This window comes from Schistocerca nitens, chromosome 8, assembly GCF_023898315.1.
Source record: "Schistocerca nitens isolate TAMUIC-IGC-003100 chromosome 8, iqSchNite1.1, whole genome shotgun sequence".
Lineage (NCBI taxonomy): Eukaryota > Metazoa > Arthropoda > Insecta > Orthoptera > Acrididae > Schistocerca > Schistocerca nitens.
This window is the reverse complement of record NC_064621.1, coordinates 249,624,017-249,629,510: the sequence shown is the minus strand read 5'-3', so window position 1 is coordinate 249,629,510 and position 5,494 is coordinate 249,624,017. Positions and strand designations below refer to the sequence as shown.

The window sequence follows — 5,494 nt, the reverse complement described above, 5'->3', positions numbered from 1 at the left end:
AACATGTTTCCAGTCATCAAAAGTCTGTCGGTATGGACGGGCGGAGGCGTGACATAAAGCCTTGTGTCGTGCAGTCATCAAGGACATACGAGTGGGCTTCGTCTACGAAAGCCCATATCGATGATGTTTCGTAGAATGATTCACACGTTGACACTTGTGGCTCAGCATTGAAATCTGCAGCAATTTGTGGAAGGGTTGCACTTCTGTCCACTAAGGGATCTAATTAACGTATGACAGAAGACTTGGAAAGTTAGCTAATGCGCCAGTGTTGAACCTGTTCACGCTGGAAAGAAAATCAAAACTAATTTTTGCCACCAGATCAAAGTCTGGCACTGTACAGCATTCCTTCGACGTCTCCAGTGCAGATACTGAACAAATTATGCAATCGGCAGTTAGTAATAAAATCAGTATTATTCCCTTCTCGCTTGTTTTACCTTTCTTGCCCATGTTCCATTCTTAATCATTACATATGTGAACGTTTCTACTGGTCTTTCTTGCATTTTCAGCGTCAGATTTCCACCTGGTGGCCAAAATTGGAACTAATTTTTTTCAGCGTAAATCGATTCCACATTAACACATTAGAATATCTACTAACTTTCGCTGCCGTACAATAGTTACAGCCAACAATGGACCTTTCTCAGTAGCTGCTCTTTAATTATAACCACGCGATATGTACTGTTCAATTCGGATATGGAGGGAGGGAGAAAATTACTGCCTATAAGCGTCCTATTCTCTCTTATTTACTGTCGTGAACCTAATGCAAAATAAACGACAGGGGCAACGTAATGATCATATAATATTGGTAGAATGTAGGTCCTCTCAGTTTACGTTACAAAGTTTCGGGAGAAATACGGTATCTTTCTTCCAAGGATTTCCATTTAGTTTCCCAGAGAATTTCTGTTACGTTTTCGCATTATGATCCTAGCAGTGAGTCTGTCCGTTAGTTGCTGTCACGTCACGAGATAGGGACTCACTGGAACAGGTTTTTAAAACTGATCAAACTTGCTTCTTGTATTGTGTTTCATTACAGATGTACCATACTGTTCCTGAACCCTCCCAGCACCGTTAAGCTACCCTAATACTGATTTTGCATAACTACGTGTCATATTGCTTCTTAGTATTCCTCCAAAGTACTTCTGCGATCGTCATTTTTCCTTAGTGGCATCTGTACTCTTGTAGCTGTGGTTCGTCTAAGCAAATAAATGAAAGGCAGTTTTTTTTGGGCCTTATGCGTTTCGCTTCTTTTTATGAGTAGAGCGTCTTCAGTTTCCTGTAATACATCTTTTTTCTGTGTGTATGATGACTGAGTTATATAATAATTCGAAATGAGTTAGTATAGTACAATGTGCTGTTATTTTGTTAGTATTAATTAAGAAAAAACTATCAGGAGCTTAAGTTTTACAATGTTAAATTTTCAATTGACTGTAAATACGATTTTGTCATCTCATTATTCCATATGTGTCGTCTTGGAGTTGTTCTTCCACGAATTGGGCAAAAAAAGGGCACACCACGTGAAATGCTTGCCTCAGTACAAATGCAAATGCCAGCCAATACTTCAGGTTGTGTTGTTGTAACTGAACTACAAACGGCACTTGTGAAATTCCTCAATACGTTGTAACTATAAGTAGCGCTCAGAATAGAGACCAGTGTATTTGTGAGTGCCTTATGTCGGAGCCAAGTGAATTCGAACCTGAGCGAATTGTTTATGCTCGTACAGTCTGTGGTGTCGTCAGCAAGAGAGCAGAAATGTTTGGTGTTTCAAATGGCACTTAACCAAGATTTATGCCGTATAAGGGGAACATGAACCACTAAGACACTACGCGGAAGAAGGGGTGTTGATCGTGACTCACGGTGACAGAAGATAATTGAGCCGAAAAAGAAAATGGCGACAGCTAGAAGTGGCACTGCAGAAACTAATATAAGTCTCACGAGCCCTGTCAGCATGATAACAACACGCTTCGTACTGAAGCGTTCAGACGGGGGGGGATGACTTCGGCGCGAAGTGTGCCCTCTGTCACACACCGCTTGGTGGCTATCGGATTATATATGTAGATGTAGATGAATATGTAGAATTGCAGGAAGAATTGGAATTCGAAAACCACTGACCAGTGATGCAAATACCCAACAGGAAAACGTGATGTTGAAACAATAAAATCTGGGCTACTGAGGAGTGCAGATGAGTCTTGTTTCTCACTGTTTCCTACTTCCGGCCGTGCTTACGTCACGAGAGTCAAACATGGCGGCTGTTCGTTGATGATTTGGCAGCCATATCGTGGTATTCCATGGAGACGATGGTTACTCTGCAGGGTATCATTACTTTCAAGTGTTATGCGACAATTATGGCTTATCAGATCCACATCATAGTATTAAGTTTGTTTCCTATTAGGCTTGATAATGAGTTTGATTCTGTTTTTCCAAGCCCTTCAGTTGTCCAGCGTGCACCGTGGTGCCTGATTTTCGGTGTTTTGACCAAATTTCATTGAACAGGTCACGTTCACCGTGTACATTTACTGTACATAGGGTTACCTACTGTCGCTGCGTGTTTACCGTTCGTCTTTGGCTTGTATTCTGACTTCCTTATGTACTTCGTTATCCGTTCGTTTGTTATTTGTTACGAATGTGCGTATGTTATTGTGTGAGGTGGGCCCTGCCATGTGTATCACGCATTTGTATGACGCATCTGTGGTGTTATTATTTAGTCCGATTATGTTCTACATCTGTCCGTTGTTGTTTTAGTAGCTATATGAGCAATTAGTTGTTACTTTTGTTGATGTGGTGCATAACAAAAAGCTTTTTATCTCGTTGCATTGACGGGCGTCGTTACAATGATTTTATATGTTTTTACGTGTTGAACTTATTCAGCCGAGCGGGGTTAGCCGATCGGTCTAAGGCGCTGCTGGTCCCGGCGGAGGTTCGAGTCCTCCCTCGGGCATGGATGTGTGTGTTTGTGCTTAGGATAATTTAGGTTAAGTAGTGTGTAAGCTTAGGGACCGATGATCTTTGCAGTTAACTTCAAAATGGTTCAAATGGCTCTGAGCACTATGCGATTTAACTTCTGAGGTCATCAGTCGCCTAGAACTTAGAACTAATTAAACCTAACTAATTTAAGGACATTACACACATCCATGCCCGAGGCAGGATTCCAACCTGCGACCGTAGCGGTCGCTCGGCTCCAGACGGCAGCGCCTAGAACCGCACGGCCACGCCGGCCGGCAGCAGTTAAGTCCCATAAGATTTCACACACATTTTGAATAACTTATTCATCACTGATGCTACGGCCTTGCCGCAGTGGATACACCGATTCCCGTCAGATCACCGAAGTTAAGCGCTGTCGGGCGTGACTGGCACTTGGATGGGTGACCATCCGGGCCTCCATGAGCTGTTGCCATTTTTTGGGGTGTACTCAGCCTCGTGACACCAACTGAGGAGCTACTCGACCGAATAGCAGCGGCTCAGGTCAAAGAAAACCATCATATCGCCCAGGAGAACGGTGTGCTGACCACACACCCCTCCTATCCGCATCCTCTACTGAGGATGACGTGGCGGTCGGATGGTCCCGATGGGCCACTTGTGGCCTCAAGACGGAATGCTAATAGCTGCCGTTCATCACACCAATTGGTCCAAGTCCTTCATTTCCTCCCTACCATCGTCCAGTGATGATATTACCTGTGGAGGTAAGTTCTAGGGGACTGATGACCTCAGAAGTCCCATAGTGCTCAGAGCCATTTGAACCACAACTACGTCCGATCTGCGGCTATCTCAAAGTAGCGACAATCGAGGAGAAGGACGGAGACTGCAAGTAGGTGACGCTAGGTGCGATTGTGGGTCGGCCGAGAGGCTCACTGAGACAGTCCGTGCAAGTGCTATAATTGATATATCGGTGTGGTGCAGTGGTTAACAAATCTGTCCAACAAGCGGGAGGTCCCGGATTCGATTCCCGGTCTTGCGCACATTTTCATCCGTCGCCGCTGATTCCACGCAAACTCCCGAAGCAGTTTCCTCCCTTTCCTTGGTGCACACGTGATGTTACTGTAGTTTCCACAGAACATCCAAAATATACCCTAATGTTCTTTGTTCCTCCAATATTCATCAAGCCAAACAGCTGCTAAGATTCAAATAACTTACGGGTTTGCTGCCGGGTGACGTCGTCGAACACCGCCGATATTTCGACAGGAGCACACCCTGCCACTCTCAAGGCACAAATGCCTTGAGAATGGCATGGTGTGCTCCTGTCAAAATATCGGCGGTGTTCGACGACGTAACCCGGCAGCAAACCCGTAAGTTATTTGAACATTCAATTCGCCGGGAAAAGTTAAGGTCTCACACTTGAGAAGATACTCCATGTGATACTAGAGCAATACACCAAGGAACTGGCGCTATGGTAGGGACAGAGCAATCAAATTATCAGATTCGGAACGCACAGAGCTCAAAATCCCATCCACATTTAAGTTTCCCGTGAGTTTACTAAATTGAGGAAGGGCAATACTCGAAAAGTTTCGTAGAAAAGGACAAAGCTGAGTTCCTTCGACGTTCTTGCAGTATCCGTGACCTTCTCTCCTCGTCTTTGACGGCAGACCTCGCTCTGTCTCCGCTAACCTGCGCAACCCGCGCAAAGGCCCACACGGAGGCACATTACTGAAACGGCAGACAATGCCGCAGCCGCGGTACCTGCGGTACCAATCCCTCAGCCGGCGCGGCACCCGCACGTAGAGAACAGGGCGTTTAATCTCACGCGGAGCCCCGTTGTGACGCGGTGCTAGGGGGCTCCCAGGGGCAATCTAATCTGCGACGGAAATTGCGAGCGCTCCGCCGCGTCTGACTCTCCGTTTCCTGCCGGCTCTGGTCCGTCCCTCCCGTCAGCGCTGCGTGGGCACGAGCGGGCACAAAGTGCTCGCACAGTAGCGCGGCTAGCCGCTTCACATTGTTAACCCGCTACTCGAGTAATCGACCTAGGTGTATCTGATAGTCTCGCCAATTGTTTCACAGTGAAAAAAAAATCATATGGTTATTACGCTGTTGTTGTTAGTCACGGTACAAATCTTCCATGTTTCCGTCCCTCTACTGAGAACCCCACTGGTGTCGGTGGGGGGCTGAACACTGAACACGTACCGAAAGACACTGTAGCGTTCACCCATACAAGTCGTTTTCCAGCAGAAACTGACTTGCTGTATACAAATTTTCAATTTCACCTGAAAATTACACAGGATTCTTGCTATTTTAAACGAAATACTGCCAACAAATGGAAGGTACGCTAGAGGTTTTTCCAACGTCCTCTCTTCTGTATTGACTTCCCGATATATATATATATATATATATATATATATATATATATATATATATATATATATATTAGTAACCATTCTTAATTCTGTCAGAGACAGCAAAGGACTTGGAAGAGCAGTTGAACGGAATGGATGTTGTCTTGAAGGGAGGATATAAGATGAACATCAACAAAAGCAAAACGAGGATAATGGAATGTAGTCGAATTAAGTCG

General features: G+C 45.0%; 1 pseudogene; it reads left to right on the top strand.

Annotated features, from left to right (window-relative positions):
- The first annotated feature begins 3,270 nt into the window (after positions 1-3,270).
- Positions 3,271-3,388, top strand: LOC126199865 (5S ribosomal RNA; annotated as a pseudogene).
- Positions 3,389-5,494: the final 2,106 nt, after the last annotated feature.